The sequence below is a fragment of the Chiloscyllium plagiosum genome, unplaced genomic scaffold, assembly GCF_037043375.1.
Source record: "Chiloscyllium plagiosum isolate Xiang-an unplaced genomic scaffold, Cpla_swu_hap1 HiC_scaffold_30, whole genome shotgun sequence".
In the NCBI taxonomy this organism is placed as follows: Eukaryota; Metazoa; Chordata; class Chondrichthyes; order Orectolobiformes; family Hemiscylliidae; genus Chiloscyllium; species Chiloscyllium plagiosum.
This window is the reverse complement of record NW_028270168.1, coordinates 60227196-60249954: the sequence shown is the minus strand read 5'-3', so window position 1 is coordinate 60249954 and position 22759 is coordinate 60227196. Positions and strand designations below refer to the sequence as shown.

The window sequence follows — 22759 nt, the reverse complement described above, 5'->3', positions numbered from 1 at the left end:
GAATCGTGTGTGCTATCACGAATGACTGAGTCAGAGGCAGGTTACTCAGAGAGTCAATTCTCACTGGGAAAAGCAAAGAGACAGCACTAACTCGACAACAGCACGTGAGAAAACGTAGAACAAACAAACCAATGTTTGCTGACCGGAACTGGCCTGGAAAGATAATAAGGCAGGTAGGAGCACTGCAGATTATCCGGCACCTGGGCTGTGTACGCAGGGACTGGCACAACACCCCCTTGCCTTCTTTTGCACTTAGAATGCTGCCAGTTCTGGCTGAGGCAGCAAAGTCAGTCTCACACAAGCAGCGTGTGCCAGCTGTCTGTGACAACAAATTCCAAAGACTCACAACCCTCTGAGAGAAGACGTTTCTCCTGATCTCACTCTTAAATTGGTGCCTCTTTATTCTGTTCAGTTCTAGACACTCCCATGAGGGAAAATGTCCTCTCAGCATTTACCCTGTCGAGCCACGTAAGAATCCAATATGTTTCAATAAGATTGTGTCTCATTCATTTAAACTCAGGATCTACACTCATCTGGAGGTAGGGTTTACCGGGCTCAGTTTTACTGAAAAGCTGACCTCCGGCTAGTTCAGCAAATAGGTCGTTGAGCAAAGGGAAAGGAAACCGCCTAGCACACAGCAGCAGGTGAACTGTTGCAGCATGATATTGCGGCTCCGGCACTCAATCCCTCTACGAATGAAACCTAACAGCCTTCTTAACAGCACTATCCACTTGGGTGGCAACTTTCAGGGATCTATGTACATGGGACTCCAAGATCCCTCTGCACATCCACACTACCAAGAATCTTTCCATCGACCCAGTACTCTGCCTTCCTGTTATTCTTCCCAAAGTGCATCACCTCACATTTAGCTGCATTGAACTCCATTTGCCACCTCTCAGCCCAATTCTGCAGTTTATCCAAGTCCCCCTGCAACCTGTAACATTCTTCCACACTGACCACCACTCCACCGACTTTAGCGTCGTCTGCAAATTTACTAATCCATCCACCTATGTTATGCCTGCATCTAAGTCATTTATAAAAATGACAAACAGCAGTGGTCCCAAAACAGACCCTTGTGGCACACCACTAGTAACCGGACTCCAGGCTGAATATTTTCCATCAACCACCACCCGCTGCCTTCTTTCAGAAAGCCAGTTTCTAAGCCAAGCTGCTAAATCACCCTCAGTTCCATGCCTCTGCATTTTCTCCAACAGCCTACCACGTGGAACCTTATCAAAGGCTCCCGGCGTCCTGCTTCTCTATCCCATTGAAAACAATAGCGTGCTTCTTTAGAATTCTTGATCAGTCACTCTCAGAATCTTGACAAGTGATTGCCTTCGGCCCAGTTGAGTTTGATTCTGTCCAACCACATTCTTGCCCATAAAGCTCTAAGATTTCCTTTGTTGACGCGCAGGCTGTGTCTTCAGACTGACCGTATAACTGAACGTTCCCACCGTGAAAGCACCTGTGTGTGTTCCTCGCTCAGTTTCTGAAGGTTGCAGCGCAACGTGACTCAGCCGTATCAATGAAACCGGTGTCCACCTCCATTCTTACCGGTTTGCCGTTCAGTAAGGGAGCGACCGGGGCGTCGGCAGCTATCGCCAGTATCTGTAACAACAACACCTCATTGGTTTGTGCGCCTGGGCTTTTGTCTTCTTGCCCTTTTTGTACCATTTAGGATTTCTTCCTGTACTTTCGCTGCAGGTTATTGGTACTTTCTCCCCCGAGCGCACCCACTTAATATATTCTTTTTTAATGCTGCAGTTTCTGCACACAGCTTCTTTCCAGCAGCAATTTGCTGCTGCCTGACATGTGTTTCCACAGCAGTGGCAGTTTTGTGTCTGCGTTGGTGCTTGTCCCTGGGCCACCATTTTGTGAACTCTCAGCCACCATTTTGTGAGGTGTTGACCTTCCTTGGCTGCGAGTTCCATCACGGTTGCCATTCCCAGCACTTTCATTTAAGTGTAGTCACCTTTGCGTCAGTAATCTCTTCTGGATCGCTTCACATCTTACGGCAGGCTGCTACAAAAGGTAGAGTCTCGTGGGATCTGAGGTGAGTCGGCTAGCTGGATACAAAACCGACTCGGGGCGCATTTTTCGGAAAGGAGATCAGTAACTAGTGGCGTCCCGCAGGGCTCAGTGCTAGGACCTTTGTTGTTTGTGACGTGTAAATAAATGATCTGTACAAAGAGCTGTACAAAACTCCAGTTAGGCTACAATTGGGATATCGCGCGCAATGCTGTTCGGCACACTACCAGAAGGACGTGGATGCTTTGGAGAGGGTGCAGAGAAGGTTTACCAGCACGTTGCCTGCCCTGGAGCGCTTCTGCTGTGAGGAGAGGTTGAATAAACTTGGATTGTCGTCACTGCAAAGACGGAAGCTGAGGGGCGACCTGATAGTGGTCGACAGCATACTGAGAGGCATCGAAAGGGTGGGGTGGCGAGTCAGTGGGTACAGGTTCACGGTGAGAGGGGGAAAGTGAGAAGGGAAAAGTGCGGGGAAAGGTTTTCACACAGAGGATGGTGGGTGCCTGGAACGCGTTGCCAGTCGAAGCGCTGGAAGCAGGCACATTAGGAACGTGGGTTGGTACATTAGGAACTTGCAGCGTGGGTTGGTACCTGGGACTTCGATGTTGTGGCTATTACGGAGACATGGGTAGAACAGGGACAGGATTGGCTGTTGCAGGTTCCAGGGTTTAAATGTTTTAGTAGGGTCAGAGGTGGGGGTAAAAGAGGGGGAGGTGTGGCATTGCTTGTCAAAGATAGTATTACAGCTGTGGAAAAGACGATGGATGAAGACTCGCCGTCTGAGGTAGTTTGGGCTGAGGTTAGGAATAGGAAAGGTGAGCTCACCCTGTTAGTAATTTTTTACAGGCCTCCTAATAGTCCTAGAAACGTAGAAGAAAGGATTGCGAGGATGATTCAAGAGAAGAGTGAAAGTAATAGGGTGGTTGTTATGGGGGACTTTAACTTTCCTGATATTGATTGGGAAAGCTATAGCTCAAGTTCGTTAGATGGGTCAGTGTTTGTCCAATGTGTGCAGGAGGGTTTCCTGACACAATATGTAGATAGGCCAACAAGAGGTGAGGCCATACTGGATTTGGTTCTGGGTAACGAACCAGGCCAGGTGTTAGAATTAGAGGTAGGTGAGCACTTTGGGGACAGTGACCACAATTCGGTGACTTTTACTCTAGCGATGGAGAGGGATAAGTGTGCACTACAGGGCAAGAGTTATAGCTGGGGGCAGGGAAATTATGATGCGGTGAGGCATGACTTAGGATGTGTGGCTTGGAAAAGTAAGCTTCAAGACAAGGGCGTAACTGATATGTGGAGCTTGTTCAAGGAGCAACTATTGAGTGTCCTTGATAAGTATGTACCCGTCAGGCAGGGAGGAAAGGGTCGTGTGAGGGAGCCGTGGTTTAATAAGGAATTGGAATCCCTTGTTAAATGGAAGAGGGCGGCCTATGTAAAGATGAGGCGTGAAGGTTCAATTGGGGCGATTGAGAGTTATACGGTAGCCAGGAAGGACCTGAAGAGAGAGCTAAGAGCAGCAAGGAGGGGACATGAAAGGGCCTTAGTTGGTAGGATTAGGGAAAACCCTAAGGCTTTCTATAGGTATGTCAGGAATAAAAGAATGACTAGGGTAGGAATAGGTCCAGTCAAGGATAGTAGTGGGAAGTTGCGTGTGGAGGCTGAAGAGATTGGGGAGACATTGAATGAATACTTTTCGTCAGTATTCAATCAGGAACAGGACATTGTTGTCAATGTGAGTACTGAGTCACAATTAAGTAGAATGGATGGCTTTGAGGTATGTAGAGAAGAGGTGTTGGAAATTCTGGAAAGGGTGAAAATAGATAGGTCCCCTGGGCCTGATGGCATTTATCCTAGGATTCTCCGGGAAGCAAGGGAGGAGATTGCAGAGCCATTGGCCTTGATTTTTATGTCCTCGTTGTCTACAGGAGTAGTGCCAGAAGATTGGAGGCTAGCAAATGTGGTTCCCTTGTTCAAGAAGGGGAGTAGGGATAACCCTAGTAACTATTGGCTGGTGAGTCTCACTTCTGTTGTGGGCAAAATCTTAGAGAGAATTCTAAGGGATAGGATTTATGAACATCTGGATAGGAATAATGTGATCAAGGATAGTCAGCATGGTTTTGTGAAGGGCAGGTCGTGCCTCACAAACCTTATTGAATTCTTTGAGAAGGTGACTAAGGAGGTGAACGAGGGGAAAGCGGTAGATGTGGTGTATATGGATTTTAGTAAGGCGTTTGATAAGGTTCCTCATGGTGGACTACTGCAAAAAACACGGAGGTATGGCATTGAGGGTGAGTTGGAGGTTTGGATTAGGAGTTGGCTGGCTGGAAGAAGACAGAGGGTAGTAGTTGATGGCAAAGGTTCATCTTGGAGTGCCGTCACTAGCGGTGTTCCGCAAGGATCTGTTTTGGGACCATTGCTGTTTGTCATTTTTATAAATGACCTGGAGGAGGGGTTAGAAGGTTGGGTGAGCAAGTTTGCGGATGATACGAAAGTCGGAGGAGTTGTAGACAGTGAGGAAGGATGTGGCAGGTTACAGCGGGATATAGATAAGCTGCAGAACTGGGCAGAAAGGTGGCAAATGGCATTCAATGTAGCTAAGTGTGAGGTGATTCACTTTGGTAAGAGTAATAAAAAGATGGGGTACTGGGCTAATGGACGGATACTTGGTAGTGTGGATGAGCAGAGGGATCTTGGTGTCCATGTACACAGATCTTTGAAAGTTGCCACCCAGGTAAATAGTGCGGTGAAGAAGGCATATGGCGTACTGGCTTTTATTGGTAGAGGAATTGAGTTCCGGAGTACTGAGGTCATGTTGCAGTTGTATAAGACTCTGGTGCGTCCGCATCTGGAGTATTGTGTGCAGTTTTGGTCGCCATACTATAGGAAGGATGTGGAGGCACTGGAACGGGTGCAGAGGAGGTTTACCAGGATGTTGCCTGGTATGGTAGAAAGATCATATGAGGAAAGGCTGAGGCACTTGGGGTTGTTTTCATTGGAGAAAAGAAGGTTTAGGGGTGACTTGATAGAGGTGTACAAGATGATTAGGGGTTTAGATAGGGTCGACAGTGAGAATCTTTTTCCAAGGGGGCATAGCTTTAAATTAAGGGGGGGTAGGTATAGGACAGATGTTAGGGGTAGGTTCTTTACTCAGCGAGTCGTGAGTTCATGGAATGCCCTGCCAGTAGCAGTGGTGGACTCTCCCTCATTATGGGCATTTAAGCAGGCATTGGATAGGCATATGGAGGATAGTGGGCTAGTGTAGGTTAGGTGGGCTTGGATCGGCGCAACATCGAGGGCCGAAGGGCCTGTACTGCGCTGTATTCTTCTATGTTCTATGTTTAAGGCTCACCTTGTTAGACACGTGAACGGGAGGCGGAACGGCGGGACTGAAACCACGTCTGGGCAACAAGTAGCACGTCCAAACAAGGAGTAGGAATCGGCACAGGCTCGCTGGGCCCTGTGTTATCGACCCGACGTGCCAAAGTCTCCGGCCACGTGTATAACTTTGGTGAATTTCTGCAAATACCTTGTAGACGGGGCTGTGACAGGGACCTTATTGGGGTGTCGACGATAATGAGGGCCACGGCGGGCATTTTTGCTGAGTTTGCAGATGGCACAAAGATAGCGAGAGGGACAGGTAGTTTTGAGGAAACGGGCAGGCTGCAGAAGGGCGTGGAGATGAAGGGCGAGTGGGGAAAGAAGTGACCAAGTGTGCGGTTTTGCACTTTGGTAGCAAGAACAATCGGGTAGACGATTTTCTGAACGAGGGAAAGGCTTTGCAAATCTGAAGCGCTGAGGGTCTTGGGAGTCTTAGTTCCAGGTTGTTTCATGATTAACATGCAGGTTCATCCGATGGTTCGGAAGGCAAATGCAGTGTCGGCATTCATTTCAAGCGGGCGAGAAAAAAGGAGCAGAGACGTGCTGCTGAGGCTGCATCAGACTCTGGTCTGACCACAGGTGGAATATCGGGAGCAGTTTTGTGCCCTGTACCAAAGGAAGGGATGCGCTGGTGTTGGAGGGAGTCTAGAGAAGGTTTACAAGCGTGTTCCCCCTGGGGCTGAAGGGTTTGTCACACGAGGTCTCTGGGTCTATACCCGATGGTGTTTCGAAAGGTAAGGCGGGATCTGACTGAACCTTACAGGCTACTGGGAGGCCTGGTCAGAGTGGATGTGAAGAAGATTAGATTAGATTACATTACATTACAGTGTGGAAACAGGCCCTTCGACCCAACAAGTCCACACCGACCCGCCGAAGCGCAACCCACCCATACCCCTACATTTGCCCCTTACCTAACACTACGGGCAATTTAGCATGGCCAATTCACCTGACCTGCACATCTTTGGACTGTGGGAGGAAACCGGAGCACCCGGAGGAAACCCACGCAGGCACGGGGAGAACGTGCAAACTCCACACAGTCAGTCGCCTGAGGCGGGAATTGAACCCGATGATCCCACTAGTAGGCGAGACGAGGACCTGGAAGTACAGCCTCAGGGTGAAGGGTCGTCCCTTCAGGCTGAGATGAGGTTGCATTTAAGACAGAGATAGAGAGGTTCTTGATTATAAGGGGATCAAGGGTTGTGGGGAGAGGGCAGGAGAATCGGGGTTGAGAAACCTGTGAGCCACGACCGAATGGCGGAGCGTGGGCCGAATGGCCCGATTCTGCTCCTACGTCTTATGGGCCGTCAGACCTTCCGTGGTCTTGCGGTCATGACAGAAAGCAGTTGTTTCCCAGAGGGTGGCGGCGGTCTGGAATGCACTGCTTGGGAGGGTAGCGAGGCGGGGAACCTCAAAACCTTGAAAAACTACTTGGATGAGCACTGGAAATGTCATAACCTTTCCTGGCTACGGACCAAGTGCTGGAAAGTGGGACTAGAGCAGACTTAGAGTAGCTTTGTCAGTGCGGACTCGGAGGGCCAAAGGGCCTCTTCTGTACTGTGTGACTGTGTGGGGAAGCTTTCTGATTCCCATCTGTTGATTGAGGCCGCCCCATTGATGCTTCCTGATGCGGAGCAGCCGGATGGATCCAAGTGCGCATTGAAGGTGAGAGGGTGGCAGAGAGCTTCGGAGCCTCCGTCCGTTTGGTTCAGGTTTCGTCTCGTCCTGATGCAAGCATCGATGTACGTGCTCAGTGGCTACCAATAGAGTGAAGGTGCAGTTGATCACTGACTCCACGCGTGGTGCTGCAGGTTGTAATGTCTAGACGAAAACAGAACTCGCTGCACCCTTCGGGAGAAGGGTCACTGGACTCGAAAAAGCGTTAATTCTGCTTTTTCCCCACAGATGCTGAGGTTTTGCTTACTGGGTGTTTTGCTTTATTTTGCATTTTAGACCTTGCTTTTTGATTGCACAGCCACTATCAAACCATTAGCTTGCTGTTAGCGCTGCAATTAGCACTCTTGAATCTTGATTTGCAATTCTAAGGAAGCAGACCGAATTGGAATGTTTGGAGCCGAACCAATAAAGGCTGATTTGCTGTAAATTGATCTTCACATCCCCGCCCCGTCGTGCTATTCATTTGCACGAGGTGGGTTGGGGGATGGGAGTTCACACTTTCCAAGACAAGATGGATTAGTCTGTAAGAGGTACTGTTCGTAAAGGTGAGCGAGCCGAGATTTCCTGACAGTGAGATTTTTCGGTCAGAATTCGAACCTGCTCCAATCATTTGCCTTGTGGGGAGGCAGGGATTTTTCACATTGGTAACAGCTGAGATTTTTAGAACGTCGAACAGAGCAGCGCAACAACAGGCCCTTCGGCAACTGTGAGAAACAAAACTCACTCACAATTCAGCCTGAGACAAAGCCTTGGAAACAAGAACATTTAATTCTTTACGGCCTTGCAAGAACAGGCGTTTTGCTCAAGCAATCAGGCTAGCAAAAGCGCGCGAAAACAAAACATGTAAGCATTCTTATTCAGTTTGCAAGTTGCGGAATCACGCCTCCCTTTTCCCATCCTATCATAAGCCGATTACCTCACTCGTTTTTCTCTAATTTTCCTTATCTGACTACCCTGCTGTCCTTGTCCTTGTCTGTTACAGCCTGTCTGCTATTTTATCCAGTTCCCCTTCTCATACTATAAGCTTATTGTGAAATGCCCCTACTGCTACTTTTGTGGTCAGCTACAACACTTTAAAGTTATTTCTTAGTTTACAACTATTTCTTAAACAAAAACCTCTATATTCGTTAAAATCTTAGCCTTAGGTATGCTGCAAGAATCCCGCGACCGTTTGTGTAATGTTCCCCTTCCCCTCCCCCCACAACACCCCGTCACCCATCTGCAAAAACAACATCTCTAACTGCATTTCTAATCTCCCACAAACTGTCAGGGACATTTAAGCTACTGCTCGGCGAGCACACGCTGGACGGCAGTAAATTGAGGGGTGTGTAGGTTAGGTTGATCTTAGATTAAGAAAACTGCTCGGCACGACATCGTGGGCCGAAGGGCCTGTACTGTGCAATGTTCTAACTGCAGGCACATCCACACACATCAAAGACATGGAGGGCTCGGCTGAATCTATTGCTTTCTTCTCTACGTGTCACGTTTCATCGAGGTAGCGTCCTAGGCCCAAGCATCTTCAGCGAGTGGTGAGAATATGCAGTGCACTGCCTGAGAGAGAGGGTGCTGGAGGCAGATTCAATGGTGACTTTGGTCGGAGGGTCGGATACTTATCTGAAGAGAGAATATTTGCTGCAGGGCGAGTGGGACTGGGGAAGTTGCTCGTGCAGAGAGCTGATGCAGACATGACAGGCTGAATGTATCATTCAATGCGTGCAGTTCTGCAGTTGGTTACCGCCTCCTCAAAAACGCTGTGCTGGTCACGTGAGAAGTCACGTAAGCTTAGCCCTGACCCACTTGATTGGTGAGATACTGACGATCTCTACATGACCATGAGACAGTGGTTCACTGACAGGGGAAAAAAAGCAACTGCTGTAAACGGACCTGCTGCTCTCGTTAGAAATCCTGGGAGGACTACGGCGACAGGGAAACTGTCAGCAGTGATCTACAAGTCTTTGAACAGAATCAAGCTGATTGAAAACATGGAGGACAAATGGGACTTGAGGCAGTCCGCGGTATTGTAGTTATCGCTTCTCGGCCTTTTGGCTAAGATCAAGTGTCTGTTCTTATCAGGACAGGGGTCGAGTTGCGAGTCATCAGAGCTAGTGGAGATCATCGCTGGATCGTGATTGGGTGTTGGAGGATCGTTTGGTTGTGCTGACCTGCTATTGGTGGATCTTCATGCTGGCTTCGGCCTAACACCAATTCAGGGACCAGCCAACCTCAGAGCTATGGCCTCAACAGCTGTGCGCAGCCCTGGGCAGGGGGTTCGAAACACCGTCCGGGTGTCTGTTAAGAAGGTGGAGGAGCGGACACCAGTCGATCGGACGGTGTTCGTCAAGAAGGTGTTGTTCGAGTGCTGTGGATTCGCCGCAGCAGACGTGTACTGCCTGCAGGATTTCCCTGGGGCAGGCTACTTCGATGTCACCTTCAGGAGCGTGAAGCAATGTGAGCAGCTCCTGAAGGTCTTCAAGGAGAAGGAAGGGGAGCCGCTGTTCTCCATCTTGTCGGCGGTCCCCTTGTGTGTGCTTCCTGCACAGAGGAGCAGGGTTGTTACTATCCACATGTACAACCCCTACGTGCCAGCAACTGATGTCCTGACGTTCCTGGGAAGATATGTGCAGGTCGAGGGTCAAAGCACCGATGTGGTTGACCCTTTCGGGATCTGGACCAGCAAACGACAGGTCAAGGTAACCCTGAGGGCGGACGCCAGCGGGAATATCCTCCACCCACCCTCCAGCTTTGCTATCGGAGGGAGCAGAGGGTACCTGACTTATGCAGGGCAGCCGAAAGTGTGCCGAACCTGTGGGAGGTCAGGCCACATGGCGGCGGACTGCAAGGTCACGATCTGTCGCAATTGCAAGAAGGAGGGCCACCCGACCAAAGACTGCAAGGAGGAAAAGAACTGCAATCTGTGCGGGGAGGCGGGCCACGTGTACAGGGCCTGCCCAAGACGAGGGGCCGCCACCTACGCGCAGATGGCCGGAGGCGGGCCACAAAAGGACAGCAAGGCACCGCAAACCGGCAAGGGAATGGTGGCAGGAGGCACGCGACAGGAAGGACAGGCCGGAGCAGAGCAGATGACAGCTACTGGAGAGGTACAGCTGCCGAGCGAAGCTCCAACAGGACAGGAGGAGGAGGCGGAGAAGGGAAAGAAGGAGGCAGAGGAATGGACCGTGGTGAAAAACAGGAAGAGGAAAACCCACCCGGTCACCAAGACCTCCCAGAAAAAGGGGAAAAGGCAGCTGCAGGTGGAAGATACGGACAGCTCTTCAGAGGGTGAGGACGGAAGAAAGGAGAGCCGTCACCAAAAGAAGAGGCAGAGCGCTGCGAGGAGAAAGGAGAGCAGCAACTGCCAACCAAGGGACGAGCCTCCTGAGGAAATGGGAAACCACCACCCCCCACCAGGTGAAAGCCAGGAGTGTCCCACCGCCACACAGCTCCAGGTGACTGGGAGCAGCGACCCTCTGACAGCCCCGCTGTCAGACATAGAAACAGACAGCGTGGACCCTGGTCTCGGCCCGATGACACCGGAGCGGGCAAATGGGCCGAGTGAGGAACTGGACAGCTACCTCAGCCCTGCGAGGGTCCAGCAGTTTGCGTACTGCATGGGGATGCAGACAGCTACCCCAGAGGGGCAGGACCAGCAGCAATCGGACATGGGTAACCTTACAACCTGTTAACAAAATGGGGTTTAAAATTGCAACCATCAATGTGCGCAGCATAAAATCTGCTGCGCGATGTGTTTCAACTCTGGCCTTCCTGGCCAACGTGAAAGCTGATGTCCTGTTTCTGCAGGAGTGTGGGATACCACACCTCAGCAGTTACAGGAGATGGTCGAGCTTGTGGGCCCATGGGCCGTCAGTGTGGTCGGGGGGCAACGATAACCGCTCCTCGGGCCTGGGTATTCTGTTACGGGGAGGCAACTTCACCATCTCCGAGGTTAAGGAGGTGGTGGGCGGGCGCCTCCTCGTTGCTGATGTTACATACAGAAACGCTCCCGTGAGACTAATTAATGTGTACGCCCCAGCGGGTAAGAGTGAACGGTTGGCCGTCCTGCAGCAGCTTCCACTGTTGCTGGCTACGTCCAGGCCGGTCATTCTGGCCGGAGACTTCAACTGTATCATCGATGCAGAAGGACGATCCGGCGGGGGGGACAGTAAACTGGACGCCACGTCCAGAGCCCTGATGGACACGGTCAAAGACGCCAAGCTGCACGACGTCTTCAGCACCCCTGCAGACGGAGCGCAGCGTAGATATACATGGTCACGGGCAGACGGGTCTATCCGCTCAAGGATAGATTACCTGTTTGTGTCCCGAACGTTCTCGGTCAGATCCACCGACGTCAAGCCGGTGTTCTTCTCTGACCACTGCCTCCTGCTGGCCGACTGTCACCTACAGGACGAGCAGCGGGCTGGTAAGGGAACGTGGAAACTGAACACCAAGCTGTTGACCCCGGGAAACATTGAGGAGCTCAAGAGGGATTACGCAGGTTGGAGAACCGTGAAGTCCCTCTTTGAGTCTCCAGCAGACTGGTGGGAAACAGTAAAAGGGAACATCAGGAGGTTCTTCATCCTCAAAGGTGTTCAGGAGGCGAGAGAGAGACGGGGAAAACTGTCCCAGCTCCAGGAAAGTATGCAGAACCTGCTCCTGCTGCAGACGTTGGGGGTCGATGTCACGGAGGACCTCAAGGAGGTGAAGGGCCAGCAAGCCTCGCTCTTTGCCTCGGAGGCCTCCAAGATAATCTTCCGGTCCAGGGTCCGCTCGGTGGAGCAGGACGAGACGTGCTCACGTTTCTTCTTCCAGAAGGTGCACAAAGAGAGCTCCGTGCTCAGCAGCCTGAAGGAAGAAGATGGCTCGGTAACGTCATCTCAGGCTGACATCATGAGGATCAGCAAATCCTTCTATGCCAGTCTGTATGACTCGAAGCCAACCGACAGCGCGGCCTCACAGTCGTTCCTGTCCTCTATCACGGAGGTCCTAGACGACGGAACACGAGAGAGGCTGGACCAGCCGCTATCTCTGGATGAGCTGACCAAGGCCCTCGAGTCCTTCGAAAAGAATAAAACTCCCGGAAGCGACGGCTTACCGGTCGAGCTCTATTCCGCTCTTTGGGACTTGATTGGCCGGGACCTGCTGGAGGTGTATGTCAGTATGCTTCTGGCAGGTACCATGAGTGAATCCATGAGGAAAGGCATCATCACCCTCATCTACAAGCAGAAGGGGGAGAGGGAAGAAATTAGAAATTGGAGACCGATCTCACTGTTAAACACAGACTACAAAATCTTGTCAAAGGTCATCGCCAACCGGGTCAGGTCTGCTCTGGGATCGGTGATTCACCCTGACCAAACCTGTGCTGTACCGGGCAGGAAGATCGCTGAGAGTCTCGCACTCCTCAGGGATACGATCGCCTACGTGCAGGACAGGGGGGTGGACACCTGCCTCATCAGCCTGGACCAGGAGAAAGCCTTTGACAGGATATCGCATACATATATGAGGGATGTCCTCTCCAAAATGGGTTTCGGGGAGGGAATCGCTAATTGGATCAGACTGCTCTACACCAACATTGTCAGTGCAGTCTCAATCAATGGGTGGGAATCAGATAGCTTCCCAGTCAGATCTGGAGTCAGGCAGGGCTGCCCTCTCTCTCCTGCCTTGTTTGTGTGTTGCATAGAGCCATTTGCCGAGTCCATCAGGAAGGATGCGAGCCTGAGAGGGGTGACTATTCCTGGCAGCGGGGGCCTGCAGGTTAAGGCCTCCCTGTACATGGATGACGTCGCCGTTTTCTGCTCGGATCCGCTGTCCGTGCACAGACTCATGTGCATCTGTGACCAGTTCGAACGGGCCTCGGGGGCCAAGGTAAACCGAGGCAAGAGCGAGGCCATGCTCTTCGGGAACTGGGCCGACCAATCCTCGATCCCCTTCACCGTCAGGACTGACCACCTGAAGGTGCTGGGTATTTGGTTCGGGGGGGCTGGGGCGTGCACCAAGACCTGGGAGGAGCGGATCAGGAAGGTGAGACAGAAACTGGGCAGATGGGAGCAACGGTCGCTCTCCATCGCGGGTAAGAACCTGGTCATCAGGTGTGAGGTACTCTCAGTATTGTTATACGTGGCACAGATCTGGCCTATCCCCAGAACCTGTGCCGCCGCAGTCACCCGGGCCATCTTCCACTTCGTGTGGAGATCAAAGATGGACCGGGTCCGAAGAGATGTAATGTACAAAGACCGGTGCAATGGGGGAAAAAACACACCCAATGCCACCCTCACCCTGATGGCCACCTTTGTGTGTGGCTGCATCAAGCTGTGCGTGGATCCCCGGTACGCAAACACCAAGTGTCACTACGTACTGAGGTTCTACCTGTCCCCGGTGTTGCGAAGGATGGGCCTGGCCTCGCTGCCGCGGAACGCTCCGAGTAGTTGGACCGTTCCGTATCACCTGTCCTTCGTGGAGAAATTTATCAAGAAAAACACCTTTGACCACAAGTCCATCAGGAAGTGGTCAGCACGTAGTGTCCTTGAGACCCTTCGGGAAAAGGAGAGGGCGGATCCTGTCGAGCGGTTCCCTGAGCAGACTGTCAAAGCCATTTGGCAGAATGCCTCATCGCCAGAACTTTCCAACAAGCACCAAGACATGGCTTGGCTGGTGGTGAGAAGGGCTCTGCCTGTGAGATCATTTATGCACGCCCGGACTCTCTGCCGCACCGCACGCTGCCCTCGAAGCGGCTGCGGGGGGGACGAGACTGTCACACACCTCCTTCTGGAATGTGCCTATGCAGAGGAAGTCTGGAGAGGAATGCAGTGGTGTTTGTCGAGGTTCGTCCCGAGCAGCGCCGTGACGCGGGACTCCGTGCTCTACGGCCTGTTCCCCGGGACGCACACCGAGACGAACATCAACTGCGCCTGGAGGATCATCAACTCGGTGAAGGACGCTCTCTGGGTGGTCCGAAACCTGTTGATCTTCCAGCTGAAGGAGTTGACCCCGACTGAGTGTTGCAGACTGGCACATTCCATGGTCCAGGACTACGTGTTGAGGGACGCGCTGAAGCTTGGGGCAGCTGCCGCCAAGGCGCGGTGGGGAAAGACCACCGTCTAACATCTGCCTGCCTAATGAAGAACAGGGGGCCCACGCAGTCATTTGGGCTCCGCTGGCGTCTGAGCTCAATGTAATCGCACTAACCTGTGAATATGAATGATTACTCTGTTTCGATACGTAAAGAAATGGAATGTTCACAGAATGATGACATGTCCAATTGTATAGATTAAATATATATGAATAAAGTATATTTTTGAAATAAAAAAAAAAAAAAAATCTGTTCTTATCAGTTTAATATCTGATACGTCCCTTATCTGGGGACCATATATTAAATTGATTTTTGGAGCAGGGAGATGGAATAGGGGCTTGCTCCGTCCACTCCACGCATCGACCTGGTATTGCAGTACCTCCGGGAACGGTGCACCCCTCATCTATAAATCTAAAAACAGCTTCATGTTTATAACTCAGGCTTTCGGTGCTTTGTGTCTGCTGGATGGGTTTGAGTACCAAGTGCTTCATTTCTCACACCTCACATCCAACCGGGCGTGAGTCGATTCAAACTCGTCTGTTCTAAGGTGGCTGCTCAGCTCCCGCTCCCTATCCTTCTCTCGCCATCTCTGTCTCTTGCGCACCTTGACACTTGCTCTCAATGTCATCCCCTCGGACCCCTGCTGCGTGCTGCACCTTCCCGCCAACGCCGGGCCCCGATCACACCACATGGTGTCAGAATTTGGGAGTCGCAGCAACCGTAGCTGCCCACCAGCTTTTCATACTCGCGAGCGACATTTCAGAAAAACAAGAGAAGGTCAACTGTGCTACGTTGCTGCATGCTGCTGGGGATGAAGCTATCTCGGGGTTCAGTCGTTTTGATTTTGATGACTTGAAAGAGAGATTTCGAGAACACTGTGAGCTAGGACAAAAATCATCGGGACGTATTTAAGGCACATGCTTTTCATCAGACTGCAAGGGCAGGCGGAATCGATAGGTACGTATGTGACTGACCGGAAAAACGAGGCAAAGGACTGTGAGTTTCAGCCATTTTCCGATTCACGGAGCCGCGACAGAATCGTGTGTGCTATCACGAATGACTGAGTCAGAGGCAGGTTACTCAGAGAGTCAATTCTCACTGGGAAAAGCAAAGAGACAGCACTAACTCGACAACAGCACGTGAGAAAACGTAGAACAAACAAACCAATGTTTGCTGACCGGAACTGGCCTGGAAAGATAATAAGGCAGGTAGGAGCACTGCAGATTATCCGGCACCTGGGCTGTGTACGCAGGGACTGGCACAACACCCCCTTGCCTTCTTTTGCACTTAGAATGCTGCCAGTTCTGGCTGAGGCAGCAAAGTCAGTCTCACACAAGCAGCGTGTGCCAGCTGTCTGTGACAACAAATTCCAAAGACTCACAACCCTCTGAGAGAAGACGTTTCTCCTGATCTCACTCTTAAATTGGTGCCTCTTTATTCTGTTCAGTTCTAGACACTCCCATGAGGGAAAATGTCCTCTCAGCATTTACCCTGTCGAGCCACGTAAGAATCCAATATGTTTCAATAAGATTGTGTCTCATTCATTTAAACTCAGGATCTACACTCATCTGGAGGTAGGGTTTACCGGGCTCAGTTTTACTGAAAAGCTGACCTCCGGCTAGTTCAGCAAATAGGTCGTTGAGCAAAGGGAAAGGAAACCGCCTAGCACACACCAGCAGGTGAACTGTTGCAGCATGATATTGCGGCTCCGGCACTCAATCCCTCTACGAATGAAACCTAACAGCCTTCTTAACAGCACTATCCACTTGGGTGGCAACTTTCAGGGATCTATGTACATGGGACTCCAAGATCCCTCTGCACATCCACACTACCAAGAATCTTTCCATCGACCCAGTACTCTGCCTTCCTGTTATTCTTCCCAAAGTGCATCACCTCACATTTAGCTGCATTGAACTCCATTTGCCACCTCTCAGCCCAATTCTGCAGTTTATCCAAGTCCCCCTGCAACCTGTAACATTCTTCCACACTGACCACCACTCCACCGACTTTAGCGTCGTCTGCAAATTTACTAATCCATCCACCTATGTTATGCCTGCATCTAAGTCATTTATAAAAATGACAAACAGCAGTGGTCCCAAAACAGACCCTTGTGGCACACCACTAGTAACCGGACTCCAGGCTGAATATTTTCCATCAACCACCACCCGCTGCCTTCTTTCAGAAAGCCAGTTTCTAAGCCAAGCTGCTAAATCACCCTCAGTTCCATGCCTCTGCATTTTCTCCAACAGCCTACCACGTGGAACCTTATCAAAGGCTCCCGGCGTCCTGCTTCTCTATCCCATTGAAAACAATAGCGTGCTTCTTTAGAATTCTTGATCAGTCACTCTCAGAATCTTGACAAGTGATTGCCTTCGGCCCAGTTGAGTTTGATTCTGTCCAACCACATTCTTGCCCATAAAGCTCTAAGATTTCCTTTGTTGACGCGCAGGCTGTGTCTTCAGACTGACCGTATAACTGAACGTTCCCACCGTGAAAGCACCTGTGTGTGTTCCTCGCTCAGTTTCTGAAGGTTGCAGCGCAACGTGACTCAGCCGTATCAATGAAACCGGTGTCCACCTCCATTCTTACCGGTTTGCCGTTCAGTAAGGGAGCGACCGGGGCGTCGGCAGCTATCGCCAGTATCTGTAACAACAACACCTCATTGGTTTGTGCGCCTGGGCTTTTGTCTTCTTGCCCTTTTTGTACCATTTAGGATTTCTTCCTGTACTTTCGCTGCAGGTTATTGGTACTTTCTCCCCCGAGCGCACCCACTTAATATATTCTTTTTTAATGCTGCAGTTTCTGCACACAGCTTCTTTCCAGCAGCAATTTGCTGCTGCCTGACATGTGTTTCCACAGCAGTGGCAGTTTTGTGTCTGCGTTGGTGCTTGTCCCTGGGCCACCATTTTGTGAACTCTCAGCCACCATTTTGTGAGGTGTTGACCTTCCTTGGCTGCGAGTTCCATCACGGTTGCCATTCCCAGCACTTTCATTTAAGTGTAGTCACCTTTGCGTCAGTAATCTCTTCTGGATCGCTTCACATCTTACGGCAGGCTGCTACAAAAGGTAGAGTCTCGTGGGATCTGAGGTGAGTCGGCTAGCTGGATACAAAACCGACTCGGGGCGCATTTTTCGGAAAGGAGATCAGTAACTAGTGGCGTCCCGCAGGGCTCAGTGCTAGGACCTTTGTTGTTTGTGACGTGTAAATAAATGATCTGTACAAAGAGCTGTACAAAACTCCAGTTAGGCTACAATTGGGATATCGCGCGCAATGCTGTTCGGCACACTACCAGAAGGACGTGGATGCTTTGGAGAGGGTGCAGAGAAGGTTTACCAGCACGTTGCCTGCCCTGGAGCGCTTCTGCTGTGAGGAGAGGTTGAATAAACTTGGATTGTCGTCACTGCAAAGACGGAAGCTGAGGGGCGACCTGATAGTGGTCGACAGCATACTGAGAGGCATCGAAAGGGTGGGGTGGCGAGTCAGTGGGTACAGGTTCACGGTGAGAGGGGGAAAGTGAGAAGGGAAAAGTGCGGGGAAAGGTTTTCACACAGAGGATGGTGGGTGCCTGGAACGCGTTGCCAGTCGAAGCGCTGGAAGCAGGCACATTAGGAACGTGGGTTGGTACATTAGGAACTTGCAGCGTGGGTTGGTACCTGGGACTTCGATGTTGTGGCTATTACGGAGACATGGGTAGAACAGGGACAGGATTGGCTGTTGCAGGTTCCAGGGTTTAAATGTTTTAGTAGGGTCAGAGGTGGGGGTAAAAGAGGGGGAGGTGTGGCATTGCTTGTCAAAGATAGTATTACAGCTGTGGAAAGGACGATGGATGAAGACTCGCCGTCTGAGGTAGTTTGGGCTGAGGTTAGGAATAGGAAAGGTGAGCTCACCCTGTTAGTAATTTTTTACAGGCCTCCTAATAGTCCTAGAAACGTAGAAGAAAGGATTGCGAGGATGATTCAAGAGAAGAGTGAAAGTAATAGGGTGGTTGTTATGGGGGACTTTAACTTTCCTGATATTGATTGGGAAAGCTATAGCTCAAGTTCGTTAGATGGGTCAGTGTTTGTCCAATGTGTGCAGGAGGGTTTCCTGACACAATATGTAGATAGGCCAACAAGAGGTGAGGCCATACTGGATTTGGTTCTGGGTAACGAACCAGGCCAGGTGTTAGAATTAGAGGTAGGTGAGCACTTTGGGGACAGTGACCACAATTCGGTGACTTTTACTCTAGCGATGGAGAGGGATAAGTGTGCACTACAGGGCAAGAGTTATAGCTGGGGGCAGGGAAATTATGATGCGGTGAGGCATGACTTAGGATGTGTGGCTTGGAAAAGTAAGCTTCAAGACAAGGGCGTAACTGATATGTGGAGCTTGTTCAAGGAGCAACTATTGAGTGTCCTTGATAAGTATGTACCCGTCAGGCAGGGAGGAAAGGGTCGTGTGAGGGAGCCGTGGTTTAATAAGGAATTGGAATCCCTTGTTAAATGGAAGAGGGCGGCCTATGTAAAGATGAGGCGTGAAGGTTCAATTGGGGCGATTGAGAGTTATACGGTAGCCAGGAAGGACCTGAAGAGAGAGCTAAGAGCAGCAAGGAGGGGACATGAAAGGGCCTTAGTTGGTAGGATTAGGGAAAACCCTAAGGCTTTCTATAGGTATGTCAGGAATAAAAGAATGACTAGGGTAGGAATAGGTCCAGTCAAGGATAGTAGTGGGAAGTTGCGTGTGGAGGCTGAAGAGATTGGGGAGACATTGAATGAATACTTTTCGTCAGTATTCAATCAGGAACAGGACATTGTTGTCAATGTGAGTACTGAGTCACAATTAAGTAGAATGGATGGCTTTGAGGTATGTAGAGAAGAGGTGTTGGAAATTCTGGAAAGGGTGAAAATAGATAGGTCCCCTGGGCCTGATGGCATTTATCCTAGGATTCTCCGGGAAGCAAGGGAGGAGATTGCAGAGCCATTGGCCTTGATTTTTATGTCCTCGTTGTCTACAGGAGTAGTGCCAGAAGATTGGAGGCTAGCAAATGTGGTTCCCTTGTTCAAGAAGGGGAGTAGGGATAACCCTAGTAACTATTGGCTGGTGAGTCTCACTTCTGTTGTGGGCAAAATCTTAGAGAGAATTCTAAGGGATAGGATTTATGAACATCTGGATAGGAATAATGTGATCAAGGATAGTCAGCATGGTTTTGTGAAGGGCAGGTCGTGCCTCACAAACCTTATTGAATTCTTTGAGAAGGTGACTAAGGAGGTGAACGAGGGGAAAGCGGTAGATGTGGTGTATATGGATTTTAGTAAGGCGTTTGATAAGGTTCCTCATGGTGGACTACTGCAAAAAACACGGAGGTATGGCATTGAGGGTGAGTTGGAGGTTTGGATTAGGAGTTGGCTGGCTGGAAGAAGACAGAGGGTAGTAGTTGATGGCAAAGGTTCATCTTGGAGTGCCGTCACTAGCGGTGTTCCGCAAGGATCTGTTTTGGGACCATTGCTGTTTGTCATTTTTATAAATGACCTGGAGGAGGGGTTAGAAGGTTGGGTGAGCAAGTTTGCGGATGATACGAAAGTCGGAGGAGTTGTAGACAGTGAGGAAGGATGTGGCAGGTTACAGCGGGATATAGATAAGCTGCAGAACTGGGCAGAAAGGTGGCAAATGGCGTTCAATGTAGCTAAGTGTGAGGTGATTCACTTTGGTAAGAGTAATAAAAAGATGGGGTACTGGGCTAATGGACGGATACTTGGTAGTGTGGATGAGCAGAGGGATCTTGGTGTCCATGTACACAGATCTTTGAAAGTTGCCACCCAGGTAAATAGTGCGGTGAAGAAGGCATATGGCGTACTGGCTTTTATTGGTAGAGGAATTGAGTTCCGGAGTACTGAGGTCATGTTGCAGTTGTATAAGACTCTGGTGCGTCCGCATCTGGAGTATTGTGTGCAGTTTTGGTCGCCATACTATAGGAAGGATGTGGAGGCACTGGAACGGGTGCAGAGGAGGTTTACCAGGATGTTGCCTGGTATGGTAGAAAGATCATATGAGGAAAGGCTGAGGCACTTGGGGTTGTTTTCATTGGAGAAAAGAAGGTTTAGGGGTGACTTGATAGAGGTGTACAAGATGATTAGGGGTTTAGATAGGGTCGACAGTGAGAATCTTTTTCCAAGGGGGCATAGCTTTAAATTAAGGGGGGGTAGGTATAGGACAGATGTTAGGGGTAGGTTCTTTACTCAGCGAGTCGTGAGTTCATGGAATGCCCTGCCAGTAGCAGTGGTGGACTCTCCCTCATTATGGGCATTTAAGCAGGCATTGGATAGGCATATGGAGGATAGTGGGCTAGTGTAGGTTAGGTGGGCTTGGATCGGCGCAACATCGAGGGCCGAAGGGCCTGTACTGCGCTGTATTCTTCTATGTTCTATGTTTAAGGCTCACCTTGTTAGACACGTGAACGGGAGGCGGAACGGCGGGACTGAAACCACGTCTGGGCAACAAGTAGCACGTCCAAACAAGGAGTAGGAATCGGCACAGGCTCGCTGGGCCCTGTGTTATCGACCCGACGTGCCAAAGTCTCCGGCCACGTGTATAACTTTGGTGAATTTCTGCAAATACCTTGTAGACGGGGCTGTGACAGGGACCTTATTGGGGTGTCGACGATAATGAGGGCCACGGCGGGCATTTTTGCTGAGTTTGCAGATGGCACAAAGATAGCGAGAGGGACAGGTAGTTTTGAGGAAACGGGCAGGCTGCAGAAGGGCGTGGAGATGAAGGGCGAGTGGGGAAAGAAGTGACCAAGTGTGCGGTTTTGCACTTTGGTAGCAAGAACAATCGGGTAGACGATTTTCTGAACGAGGGAAAGGCTTTGCAAATCTGAAGCGCTGAGGGTCTTGGGAGTCTTAGTTCCAGGTTGTTTCATGATTAACATGCAGGTTCATCCGATGGTTCGGAAGGCAAATGCAGTGTCGGCATTCATTTCAAGCGGGCGAGAAAAAAGGAGCAGAGACGTGCTGCTGAGGCTGCATCAGACTCTGGTCTGACCACAGGTGGAATATCGGGAGCAGTTTTGTGCCCTGTACCAAAGGAAGGGATGCGCTGGTGTTGGAGGGAGTCTAGAGAAGGTTTACAAGCGTGTTCCCCCTGGGGCTGAAGGGTTTGTCACACGAGGTCTCTGGGTCTATACCCGATGGTGTTTCGAAAGGTAAGGCGGGATCTGACTGAACCTTACAGGCTACTGGGAGGCCTGGTCAGAGTGGATGTGAAGAAGATTAGATTAGATTACATTACATTACAGTGTGGAAACAGGCCCTTCGACCCAACAAGTCCACACCGACCCGCCGAAGCGCAACCCACCCATACCCCTACATTTGCCCCTTACCTAACACTACGGGCAATTTAGCATGGCCAATTCACCTGACCTGCACATCTTTGGACTGTGGGAGGAAACCGGAGCACCCGGAGGAAACCCACGCAGGCACGGGGAGAACGTGCAAACTCCACACAGTCAGTCGCCTGAGGCGGGAATTGAACCCGATGATCCCACTAGTAGGCGAGACGAGGACCTGGAAGTACAGCCTCAGGGTGAAGGGTCGTCCCTTCAGGCTGAGATGAGGTTGCATTTAAGACAGAGATAGAGAGGTTCTTGATTATAAGGGGATCAAGGGTTGTGGGGAGAGGGCAGGAGAATCGGGGTTGAGAAACCTGTGAGCCACGACCGAATGGCGGAGCGTGGGCCGAATGGCCCGATTCTGCTCCTACGTCTTATGGGCCGTCAGACCTTCCGTGGTCTTGCGGTCATGACAGAAAGCAGTTGTTTCCCAGAGGGTGGCGGCGGTCTGGAATGCACTGCTTGGGAGGGTAGCGAGGCGGGGAACCTCAAAACCTTGAAAAACTACTTGGATGAGCACTGGAAATGTCATAACCTTTCCTGGCTACGGACCAAGTGCTGGAAAGTGGGACTAGAGCAGACTTAGAGTAGCTTTGTCAGTGCGGACTCGGAGGGCCAAAGGGCCTCTTCTGTACTGTGTGACTGTGTGGGGAAGCTTTCTGATTCCCATCTGTTGATTGAGGCCGCCCCATTGATGCTTCCTGATGCGGAGCAGCCGGATGGATCCAAGTGCGCATTGAAGGTGAGAGGGTGGCAGAGAGCTTCGGAGCCTCCGTCCGTTTGGTTCAGGTTTCGTCTCGTCCTGATGCAAGCATCGATGTACGTGCTCAGTGGCTACCAATAGAGTGAAGGTGCAGTTGATCACTGACTCCACGCGTGGTGCTGCAGGTTGTAATGTCTAGACGAAAACAGAACTCGCTGCACCCTTCGGGAGAAGGGTCACTGGACTCGAAAAAGCGTTAATTCTGCTTTTTCCCCACAGATGCTGAGGTTTTGCTTACTGGGTGTTTTGCTTTATTTTGCATTTTAGACCTTGCTTTTTGATTGCACAGCCACTATCAAACCATTAGCTTGCTGTTAGCGCTGCAATTAGCACTCTTGAATCTTGATTTGCAATTCTAAGGAAGCAGACCGAATTGGAATGTTTGGAGCCGAACCAATAAAGGCTGATTTGCTGTAAATTGATCTTCACATCCCTGCCCCGTCGTGCTATTCATTTGCACGAGGTGGGTTGGGGGATGGG

General features: G+C 50.7%; 1 non-coding gene across 1 annotated transcript; it reads left to right on the top strand.

The window, feature by feature from the left end:
• The first annotated feature begins 14366 nt into the window (after window positions 1-14366).
• LOC148142220 (U2 spliceosomal RNA) lies at window positions 14367-14550 on the top strand. The gene has a single exon (XR_015752221.1). It is a non-coding gene; the product is annotated as a U2 spliceosomal RNA (small nuclear RNA).
• The last annotated feature ends 8209 nt before the right edge of the window (window positions 14551-22759 follow it).